This window comes from Austrofundulus limnaeus, unplaced genomic scaffold (genome assembly GCF_001266775.1).
Source record: "Austrofundulus limnaeus strain Quisiro unplaced genomic scaffold, Austrofundulus_limnaeus-1.0 Scaffold617, whole genome shotgun sequence".
Taxonomy (NCBI): Eukaryota; Metazoa; Chordata; class Actinopteri; order Cyprinodontiformes; family Rivulidae; genus Austrofundulus; species Austrofundulus limnaeus.
Window position 1 is genome coordinate 199,929 of NW_013953019.1, and position 12,578 is coordinate 212,506.

The window sequence follows — 12,578 nt, forward strand, 5'->3', positions numbered from 1 at the left end:
CTATATAATTATTTTTTTGACGGGGGTGATGTTAAACAGAATCATCTTTGCTTTAATTTGGGGCAAACAAATGTTCTGTTAGTTAATGTGGCTTAATTAGAAAAACTCAGTGAATCTCACAGAAAGACTCAGCCTGTGCATGCAGCGACGCGCTCATACAGCAGTCTCTCAGGAGGAGTTTAGTCACTCACACAGAGTTGAACAGATCTGTTCAATAACAACATTCTGAACATATATTTAATATAAAGTTAGGTTTTACAGACCAAAGTCTCTGGTAGTTCAGGAGCAAAGTGCAGGAAGAGAGGAGAAGTCAGGACTGATCGCATCGCTGCAGCAGCTCGAGTCGACTCGAGCCGGCCCACTGCTTCAACCAAACTTGCTCTCACTGAAAGTCCCGCCCTGCTCAGCTCTGATTGGACAAAACGGCTCTGGACTTCATCTGATTTGTTGAAGGCAGTGTCCGTTTAATCCTTATATCAGGGTCCCGCTCTGGCGCATCGAACAACGATCCATTCACACCGGTGCCGCTAGATTCTTTTTTATTTTTATTTTTTTAAGAAATCAGGTTGCATTTGCGARCAAACTGGTCGCACTCTTGAGCCCTGCTAGCTGTTGTTTTGACAGACAACCAGGTACAATCTTAGGTACGCAAGGGAGCTTTATGACATCCCATCTGGTGCGCTTTTTCCTTTTTTGACCGCGCATGCGTACCTGCGCACTGCTTATGTGCACCTCTGTTTATTCAGCATATCTGCTCTTTTGACCAAAAATATAATATTTTTAAGAAAAGTAAAACACTGTATTATGTCCCATTTGGCAACCCTGCCTTACTGCAGCAGTAACATGTAAACTAGTGATTTTTGGTGTGTGTATTCGTCCCGGTATGCAGTATTTTTAGAGACTGGTCTCATGTAAACAGGGCCTAAAGAAACATTGTAGGGATTCTGAAAAATGGAGATGGAATTGGTCAAAAGCTGCAGTGTGTGAGCACTTGGATTCAAACCCAATGACCGTGTGGTGAATCACTAACCTGTGCGAGCCGGTATGTCAAATTTGTTGTAAAAAGATAGCAACTAAAAGTAGCAATATTACAAACTAGGGGTGTTCCGATCAGATACTCAGTATCGGTATCGGTGGCAGATATGGCCATTTTTTTGAATAGCGGGTAGAATCGGATTTAGTCATGTGATCAGACCGATCCAGTTTTCGTGACAGTTTTCAGCATCATCATGCTTTACAACTGCCATTAAGAAGTCAAGATGCACACAAGTATGTAACATGTCCACAGTGTGGGAACACTTTTTAATAGAAAACAATGATGCTGAAACTGCATCTTGCTAAATCTGTAAACTGGATGTTTCTTGTGGTGGGAACAGCAGGGCTTGCTTTAATACTGCCAACCTTGTCACTTGGAAAGAAATAAAGAAATAAAGCTATCGGATCAGTATCGGAAAGACTAATCATTAAAAAAATTGGATTGTATCAGGAGCCAAAAAAGCCTAAAATATAATTATCCGATACAGTTTTTCCAGCTGGGGGAAAAAACTAAGGGTGTATTCAGACCAGGAAAGTCCTTTGGTCCATTTGTTTGGTCCGGACCAAAAGTGGACTTTATTTTTTTGTTTGGTGCAGTTTGCATTCACATTGTGCTTTTTTGCAAAAGAACTATAAGTCGTAAACAAAGCCACGAGGCTGACGATCATTGCTCCCATTGGACAAAAAAGGACGGGGGCGGGACTGAACCACAGATCCAGAAGAAAACAAGGAAGTCCTGCATGCTGCGGTTCTGATGCGCATTTTTGCTGATAGTACAACTGCAATAGCATTTAAAATGCCAGAAGCAGCTAATTTAATGGTGGTTCCGTGATGATATTGTAATTTTGGAGCGACGTCAGTAAATTTGTCCCGCGACCCAAAGAAGACGAGGTGCGCTTTGTGTTCTGACCCACTTCATGCTGGCAGCAGAGCTGCTAACAGGAGACGACGAAACAGGTATGATTTCACTTTATTTAGCTCAGCAACGGTGGCCTGTGAAGTCCAAAAAGGTGCATGTTTTGTGCAGTTAGTTCGGTTAGAGTCCGGTCTGTATTCACACCAGAAGCTAACTGAAGCAAACCACACCAGAGTTAGTATGGAAGCGAACTGAGACCACCTCAAAAAGCAGGTCTCGGTCCGGTTGTTTGATCCYCACCAGAYTTCGCATGAGTGTATTCACACCTGCACAAAAGGTCCGGACCAACGCTGGAAACAAACTCTGGTCCTTTTAAAGTGGAGCAAATTGTCAGGTCTGAATACACCCTTAAACTGACGGTACGTCTCAGTCTTCCTGACAGTCCACAATGACCGACAAGCGACATACAAAAAGGGAAGTACAAAGTTGTGCACACTCACAGAGAGCGTATTTTGCCTAATCTCTAAAGAGATGCTGCTCTTTAATATTGTTTATTTACTGTCAGTTGTGTGTGGTGTTTAATTTCCATTTTGTGTTCTTTATTTTGTTTTGTTTTTTATTCAAGTGCATTTTTTGTGAGAGACTGAGAGTCCTTTTTGTTAAAAATTCTTAAAAAAATTAAAATTTATTGATCTTTGAGAGGATGCACTTTAGGGCTGCACAATATATTGAAAATTTATCGTCATCGTGATTATAGCCTGTGCAATATGCATATCGACAACTGCATAAACTGCATTAAATGGTTGACTTAAAAGTTTGCATTTATGCGTTTAGACATTCAGATGGAAGCTTGAAATATTTCACCAATCAAATGGAGCCCTTCATGTATTTGGTCAATTAAAAACAGAAATTCAGGCTGGAATGGAAAAGATTGGTTTGTTTTAGGTTGTTTTCTGGGCTTTGAACCCAGAGCAGAAAGATATCAACATTACATACATATTTGTTCATTTATCACAAGTCATATCATTATTGTAATATTAAGCACTGTTATCGCACATCACAGGTTTTCTTAATATTGTGCAGCCCTAATGTACTTGCATTATTACACTATTATCATTAAATTAGTTTTATAATGCTCACCAAACAATATTATCATTTATCACAATAATTTCTGAGACAATTAATCGTGTAGCAAAATTTGTTATTGTGACAGGCCTACCTGTGATACACGAAGCTCAAATCAAGAATCAGAACTTAATAAAATGTTTGGCAAAGAAGATTTGGCAAATTTTTCATTGACTCAACCTGCAAAAGTTTTGTTCCAAACAAATGTGTCACCAGTTAAAGGAAAAATGTTTTTTTTCCACACACTCTTTCATGTAGAATTATTGGATGTGAAAATGATTTTTATCTATGAAAAGTTCTTTTAGGAACAAATAACCATTGACTACTTGAAGAGATGCGTGCTTCTTTGTCCTTCATTCCTGCGATTTTATTTTCTTCTTTTTTAGAAAAGAAAAATAAATAAATGTACAAATTTTACACCTATTTTGGTTGTCATACTGTATATGCTCATTGCCTCAAACAATTAAAGCCACATTTTCCTTCATGACTGTGCAAATAATGAGATTTATCCGTATTTCTTTTACAATTTTTGGACGTTAATGCTGGTGTATAAACCCCTGATGAACATCATGGTGTCATTGTTCATCTTTTATTTACAGAGACACAGACTCTTGTTGGAGCCCAGTTAAAATTAATGTTTATTTTCTAGAAAATGAAATGGGTACTAATGTGTTACTATTTTCTTCTTTCCAAACTTATACAGAGATGGAAAATACAAAACCAAACTTTATAGCTTCTCATATTTTTAAGACAGCGCAGGATATGGAGCCAACATGATGATAAACCATCAAAACTGTTGTAGATCTTTGAGTTTTCCAAGATTTAACACACGTCTCTCTGGATGAGACCCAGCTCTTGCTCTCAAACACACTAATAAGGCCTACTAGCCAGTCCTACCTAATCCTACCTAAAAGCCTGGTCCAAAATCTTCCGTTTTTGAGGACAATTTGTGAGACTTTTTTATCATGTGTTAAAGAGTTTTTGAGTTGTTGAGTTATTCTTTGTGAGAGTACCTGTATTTCACTGATCAAGAATGTTTAACATTTTACTGTTACATCAACAACTAATAGTACCAAATACATGAAAACTTCAGGGTATTATTATACAGTATGAACAAGTTAACGTTAGAACATGTTAATAAGAACTGGTGCTGGACTTCATCAGCTCTTCAAACATGACACTTGGGTCATTCGACCTCAAAGTTATTGAGGAAAATCAATAATTTTGTACAAAAAAAATAGAAAATGCCTTAAAACCTGATTTGGTTGCAATAATTCATATTAGTTTAGTGTCACATGACCTAAAAGTTATTGATTTTTTTCACAAGCGTTCATTTTGTAAATTATTGGTCCCTAAGTGAACCACTGTTTGTGGAAGAGCGAGCAGACAGAAAGCAGCTGACAAAAGTCAGACTGTCTGCACCAGGTTAGACGAGAGGAAGACGGCACTAAATTCCTGGAGCGAGAGAACCAAACTTAAAACTTTACTTCTGTCTTCCTGACTGGGAATTCCCACTGGAGCGTGGGTTCCAATTTAAATTCACGACTCTGGACTGCAGCAAAAGTAGCTGGTGAAAATGTGGCTAAATGGAGATTTCCCACTGTGAATTTTTGCCACCTGCTGACAACTTTTGAACCCTATGAATTCTACCTTCAGATATTTTTCCCATTGGCTGTTTGTTTGGAGCTGTCAGTCACACAAACAGAGCCGGTTAACAGCTCAGGCACGAATTTAAAACATGTTTAGTTTTTGCTGCAAGGATGTCATATCACAACAGGAAGCCTCATTTCTGGAGCCTAAATTTGGCATTTAAGGAGCCTCACTTTTTGGCCCCTCTACAACAATACTTAATGGTGACTGACGCTAATTCCAAGCATAACGAGAAACCAATGCCAGAGGAAACCAAATTCAAACTGATGGTCTTCATAAAGTAGCAATTTCTAAGGGAAACTCCGCTGACATTTGACGAGGCGAGCCGTACTGTTCCCTCAGGGCACCGAAATGCCATCACAGTCTGCTCCAAACAGCAAACAACGAGCTGACTGATTCCCCTGTTAAACTGTGTTGACAAGGAAAGCAGCATCAGAAGCATAAGTACATAGAAACTATGAACGAGTTAATAAGCCTGCCCGTAATCCACTTTTCTTCTGCAGCCTTTACAAAGACCATTCATCAACGTCACATACAATTTATCTCGACAGCGTCGCACCGTAAATCGATTTCCAATCATTTCCAGGACTGAAATATGATGTAATTAAAAGAATTTGGTTGTGCCTGAGGGCCTTTTTTATTTTTACAGAATCATTTCAGCCAAAAATACAACTTCAATTTTCTGTGCTGTGCCATGTGTCATACTGACATGAGCTGATTTAATGTAAATTATTTGAAAAGATCAATGCTTTGAGTCACATTCGCCTCAGTCCCTCAGACAGGCTGCGTGCCTGCACAAATAAAAATCAGGAGGGTTAAATGAGTTAAAACCAAACCTATTACATTCACACCCAGGGGCTGCTTTCCTTTAGCAAGATGTCAATAAGATGTAGTTTATAACACAGCAGCTAGAAACAGACCTTTAATAGAAAGAAGGCCTGTGATCACAGCAGGAAGTGTTTATTAGTGATTCTGAACTATAACAGCTTTTAAAAGGGCAGTGGAAACTATTGATTTGGGGGGAAACAAATGACAGTCACAAGGAGGAAAATCCTAGAGGCTCCTTTGAAGCAACACTTTAGATCTTTGGAAGTCTGATTCTACAAAAAGTTATCAACATTAGGGGTGCAACAATACATGTACCCTTATCGAACCGTATCGAACAGAGCTTTAGGTTCAATACACACTTGTATCGAACAATACAGATTTTTAAAATTTACTTTATCAACTTGTCTTCTGAAGATGCTCTGTGTTAAAGGATCAGTGGATCTGTGTTCGACTACTCCACCTAGGCTGCATTTTTGAGCGCAGATCCACTGAGAAACTTGCTGTTTCAGCAACATTTAATTTAAAAACTGTACTTTTGAGGTTAAACAAATGTTGGTACTTAATTTAAATAAATTACAAGTTAAATGAGGCATGGAAATGTCTTTTTTTGTATCGAAAAAATATCGAACCGTGACACTAAAGTATCGAACCAAATCGTGAATTTTCTGTATCGTTGCACCCCTGATATATATATATATATATATGTGTGTGTGTGTGTGTGTGTGTGTGTGCCTGAGTTAGATGGCCTTTTGATAGCTCCTAAGTTTGTAAAAATAAATTTTATTCCTCTTAAAAGTTTCTGATTTGGGCCAGACTGAGATAATTGCTTTTGCCGGGGTCAAGACCAAAGAGGTTTCAAAAGATTCATAGTATTTCATGTAGGGATGTCCCGATACCACTTTTTCACTTCCGATACGATACCGATATTACAACTTTGAGAAATGTCCGATACCGATATTGACCGATACCGATATTGACCCGTTACTATAACAGTGCAAGTCACACACTTTTACCTATTTTGTAGTGTAAAATCTTAGAAAAATCTTGATCAGATCAAACAGTGAAAAAGAGTAGGTATGAGAAAAACTGACCCATTTATTTTAAACCAATGGATGACATACATTTTACACTGAAGAACATTATACAATTTAATAAATAAAATAAATTACAATACCCTGAAAAAATAACATAATAAAAACAAAATGTACTTTTACAGTGTAAAATAATTCAAAATCACTCCAGTTATTTTTTTTACCATCTGTCAGCCTTGTGCTGCTTTATGGTGGAAAAAACTGAAGGTGGGGACAAAACAAAAGCCCACATTATTGTCTGTTCAAAGTTAAGAGTCCACAGCTCCAATTTTACTGACTGTAACTAAAACAACATGATCATTGCACTTAATCTTCACTCAAACAAGTGTGTAAACAGATTAAACATCACTCTAATAACAAGAGCAAAAAATAAATAGTAAGAAAGCTGCTGCCAGGGTGGAGAGTAGTTGTCGCTCCGGTTTAAAACGTTCACGGTTCTGTGTTTCCCCTCGGAAAACTTGTGCATGACAACTTTACACTTAGCTGCAACTCTGTTTCTGAAGAAAATAAAAAGTTCTGCTGCCGACATTCTTGCTAACTTGTTAGCGCTGCTGCTGTTGTGATCACGTGAGTGCTACAAGCAGGATCCAAGCGCTGCTGGATAGAAACACTGGAGCGGAGTCAGTGAACTGCTGGAACGGACTGCTAATATCGGAGCGCTTATATCGGACATTTTTTATGCAGTCCGATAAAATCCGATACTCGTTTTTTGGCTGATATCGGACCGATATCCGATATTGATATCGGATCGGGACACCCCTAATTTCATGTAACCACTGAACTCTGTCTATCAAAACTGAGTTTGTTCAAAAAGCCATCTGCAAGTGCTCAGATAAAATATCTTACAATATCCCCCCCCCTATAATCAGGATTTTAGCTAGAGTTTAGGTAGAGGGTAGCCTGGCCCTTGTCTTCCTACACAGTTCCGCTCAATTCTAGTTTCCCTTCTCTGCTCTGTCTGGGACTTCTCCCATAGACACTGATTTTGCTGGCAGATTTTTAGCCGGGCCAATCAGAGAGCAGAATGTCGATTTTCTGCACAGTGTCAGCTTGTAGTTTATTTTACCTGGGCCAATCAGAGGACAGAAGGAGGAGTTTTGAATGACGTCGATGTTCTGCGCAGTGTCTGCTAGTTATTTTAACATACGGCAGTGGAGGAAGTGAATGAAGCCAGTCCGTGTTGATAAGGCTTCCAAATCAAAATAAATTTGTCTGATAAAGCAGCAGCTCTCATTTACAGCCGTCTCGTTCAGCTCGGTACTTCTCTCCTCTCAGTAGGATTGTTTACAGCACACGCGATTTCTGGTTAGCTTCTTAGCTTAGCTCACACTTCAGCACAGGCCACGCCTCCTGCAAGAATCGCTTCTCTATAGCACCGAGTCCAGACCCTTGTACGAAGCAAAGTGAAGGACAGGGTCTGGTTTTTACCAGGCTAGGTAGAGGGTGTCTACACCCTAAGACCAAGGGCCCGTGGGCTGCCCAGCATTTTAGGAAAGCTCTAAAATAGTTGTTTTAGAGGTTTCATTTTCATTCTTACACCTCGTAATTAACTTAACCCTAAGTTGTTTGTCCAACTATTGCTGCATTTCATTTACCTTGGAACTCGGAACTGGAAAGACACGATTACATCATTTTTGAGTTGACAGCAATCCAGTTTCCCTCTTGTCGGAAGTCTAAAAAAGAAAGATGGACACCTGCAAATCAAGCCTGCTTACAACCTTTGCATGTGGTTTATCATAACAAATGATGGCTGGCCTGGTCCACTTTGAAAATGAGGTATTTGCTTGAAACTGATGTTCTAATTAATGAATTTATTTTTTGTGTCTCAATTCATGGGCTGGGTCCTCAAGAGCCCAGCAGTCTCAGTTGCAATAATCAGTAATTTACTGAAGCCCATAAGTTAGTTATTTTTAAGAGTAAAAGTTCCTCTAAATAAATAAATACTTATTTATGCAAGTTAAGCAGTTACTGTGATTTTTTTATCAAATGAAAAATATATAAAAAATGTAATAAATTGGTGTAATCTTTCAGCCGTCAGCTGCACTCATTTCTAAATGTCAGTTTCAGCCAGAAAAAAATAACTTAATGGTGCACCTCGATGAATTCTGTTTCCTCTGTGCAACCAGTTGTGTAGCCAGGTTTTCTGTGGTCAACATTTAAAAATCACATCCCATTTTCGTGTACACGAGAGGCCGCACATCGTACCCACCTCATGTTATTTTGTACCCACTTTGGCAGATGCCCCAATGTTAATCATATAATGTACTGGATAAATAAAGATAGGTAGATTAGGACAAATTTGAAATATTCTTTAGTATCAGCATTATTTTAAACCAGGACACTGGGGGCTAGACTTGGGTATTTTCTATCCCATTAGAGCTTCTGTGAAGGTGTCAAAATACAGCTCCAGATTTAGAACAAGCAAAGATTAAACTGCGATGGGTTCAAGARGCCATGCATCAACTCTGCAGCCATTTTCAAAACATACTCAGAATTAAAGGCGACAAGACTYTGAGCATCTTTGAGTCCTGTCGGGACCTGAGACTCCTTCACTTGGGTCATTCAATGAGTTGCTTCACACGCCCAATAAACAATATTAGTCGAGACAATAAAGCATTTCTATTGAACAAATACCATTGTTGCCATGTTGTTAAAGWTAATTAACCTTAATATGACAATGGTTTGTAAAACACAACATACACCCTTTATTTAAAGTGTTCTATTAACAATAACCCTGTTTTTAGTAGTGCTGTGTATTGGCAAGAATTTGGCGATACGATTCATATCATAACAGAGGGGTCACGATACGATATATCCTGATATATTGCAATACTGTAAGCAAGGCGATATATTGCAATATATTGCAATTTTTTTGTCCAAAAATTCTATTAAATAAAAACCTCTTACTGAAAAAAAAAAAAACCTAATGTTTACTTACAATGCTAATGCTACCCTTACTCTCTGGCGCTCAAGAGGTAGAGGAGRCAAATGGCTGGCTCACTGCTGCCAACTAGTGGTCAGAGGCTGAACTACGACATAAAAATGAACGGCTGGCAAGAAGGTTGACATTTTAAACCTTAATTAAAAATCGATACAGGGCTTTAGAATATCAATACAGTATCGGGAAATGAAATATCGTGATATTTCAGTGTATCGATATTTTCTTACACCCCTAGTTTTTAGATGCAGAAAGTACATTTCACAAAYGGATGAGGACATTTTTAAAGGGATAAAGGCAGAGAACCAAATTGACAAAGACCCGAAGACTCATTTTAAGTGAACACCAAACAAACCTAATTCTGGAATCAAATCCTGAAATTTCATCAAAAACAGGTTTCAAGCTGACTTATTGGACATAATAATTTATATAAAATAAGAACCTTGTGTGCACATTAGATCACCAAGCTCCAAACTATAATTTCATGTGTCTGAGAAGCTGAAAGCAGGAAGCTGTAGATGCAGGATGTCAGCAGCTGGTCACAGGCCAGCCAGCAGAGTGTGAACAGAGGGATTCTGGCAGAGGAGGGATATTAACGACTCGGGCTGTGTTCTTAAGGTTGAAAGGCACAGTTACTTAAAAGAAGAGATGGGCTCGGCTCCTCCGGTATRACCCCAGGACTCCTGACACTGTGAYGTATTGATGTACCCACATCAAGGTCTAAAACAAATAAAACAAGAGGATCAGCCCTGTAGGAGGGAGCCTTCAAAGCAACTGTCAAAATAAATCTCTGGAAGGGAGGATAGATAGAGACAGAGAGAGAAAAAAGAGAGAGGGGTTTTTGGAGGATTTAGGCTCAGCATCATGACTTTTACTGCTGCACCTTTGACTTGTGTCACTAAAGATCCAGTCCACTGTTCTCCATCTGTGATGGTCTGGAGCTGAGCTTTAAATGGACCCACATGAGTCCTGGTCTGACAGAACTCCTGTCCGAACCTCAGAACCGAGGCTGAACTAAGCAGCAGCTGAAAAACAGGCTGGGGAAAAAGTCCACCTGAAATGTGTTTTAATTAAGTCCAGGGTGCCGCCGGGCTACTGGAGGCTGCCGGAACCAAATAAACAGCGAAGGTCAAACAAACAAAGCAGCAGCAGATGATGGACCGAGCCGTGAAGTCACCGGCGGCAGCAGCCGCGGTTCGGACGGAAACATGAAACAGAAGAACCGGACGCAGGCTGTTTCCCGCCACCTACCTGCAGCTGGACCCCGCAGTCTCATCCGGTCCGGATGGTTCAGAACTTGTCCTGACTGAGCTCCTCTGACAGACTCCGCACCGAACCGTCTCCTCCTCTCCTCGCTCCTCTCGCGCACTGCCGGCGGAGGAGAGGGAGAGGGGGGGTGGGGGAGGGGCGTCCAATCAGTGCCCGGGATGACGGCAGCCAATCAGGACCGGCCTGTGTCCGACTGGTCGCTGCAGTAGAGTTGTGTGATGTTGTCAACTATCTTACCTGTTGTTGATAACTCTTAAAACTAAAACCAACTCAGTTGGACCTGGTGWTTTCAGGACCCCAAGTTTTACTCATACCAGTCCATCTCCATGCTGCCTCTGGACAGAGCCAATCTCCTCCCGCTCAGACATGAGCTTAAAGCACCAGGAACCAAAAACAGTGGTGGAGCAGAACTCATCTGTGTCCATGTGGATCTATGAGACATCATCCATCTTCCTTCTGAAGTAAATCTGTTGTTTAATCCTGCTGCAAGGGCTGTCACAGGGGCACCCCTTGTCCAGAGAGTTTTATCCTCTTCAGTTCAGTTTGCTTGGTGTGACTTTTTAATATTCTTAAACAAATTGATATTTTGTATCACAATAAAGCTGCTGATTTACACCCCTAATGAAATATTTTATATACTGACATTAGATATTGACTGTTATCCTTTGTTTTAGAAGTATTGCAAGTTGCAACAGTTACAGCACTTCACAGCAAAAATGCCAGTGTTGATTTAACTCCAACAAAGTGTCTATATGTGTCCACACTCGCTGGTGTTCAAATAACATTTGTGAAAGTGTTAAATTTTAACACCCATTTTTTTGTTAATTTAACACCAACCATTGTTTAATATTCAGCAATTCTTGGTGTCACATTGACATAAAATTAGTGTTAAAATATAGTGATGAAAGTTACACCAGTCAGAGTTAAATATTCACTAATATTGGGTGTCATATTAACATTTCAACAGTGTTGAAATAAAGTGTTAAAGGTAATACCAGTGTATTATTATTAACAAAGGGAATTGTGGTGTTATAAAGGTTTACAGACATCACAAGGTATCATACACCATCAAACTAAGAGTGTAAATTTAACACTCGGATTTATTATCAAACTTTTTACTCAGTAGTTAGTAGAAAAGTATAATGGAGTCACCCCTCACACACCAGGAAGTACTTCTCACTCATGGTGTCAATTTTTGGCCAATAACACAAACTTAAAGTTGAACAACTTGATCGAACTAAACAAGAAAACTAACAACTAATTTTTACTCTCATGAACTTGTTTAATGGTCATAAACATACAAAAACATCATTTCTGCAAGATTTCTCAGCAAGGAATGCTGGGTAAATACTGGACATGAGGTGGAAGAGGGTGGGGCTTTTCTGAATACTGCTTTCAACACTGCATGGTATCATATAACAACACTGTTAAGCGTTATATAAAATTTAACAGTGGGCAGAGCTTATTTAACACTCTCAAGTGTTGATACAACACTGAGGAAACCAACACTGTGAATTAACACCAACACTGAGTGTCAGTTTACTCACAAAGTGTTAAAATAGCACTAGGGGGTGTTAAATCAACACCCAAAAGTTTAACACTGAAATTTTTACACTCCTGATTTTTGCTGTGAAATAGGCTCTCACCCACCTGACAGAGTAAACATGACCTGCCCAGTATGGACAAACACATGTCCTTCTCTTTGTGTGCAGAAAGCTTGGAGGGTCCGATTCTGAATCAAGCAGAATGGTGGGCTCACTGAAATATGTTATTTTATGCCTCAGTT

General features: G+C 39.4%; 1 protein-coding gene across 3 annotated transcripts in view; it reads right to left on the reverse strand.

Moving 5' to 3' along the window:
- Window positions 1-10,882, reverse strand: part of LOC106531295 (beta-1,3-galactosyltransferase 1) — a 79,173-nt gene extending 68,291 nt beyond the window's left edge. For all 3 annotated transcript variants that reach the window (XR_001311895.1, XM_014027113.1, XM_014027112.1), the window contains exon 1: window positions 10,775-10,882. The gene's annotated coding sequence lies outside the window, so the exon portion shown is untranslated. The remainder of the gene's footprint in view (window positions 1-10,774) is intronic.
- Window positions 10,883-12,578: the final 1,696 nt, after the last annotated feature.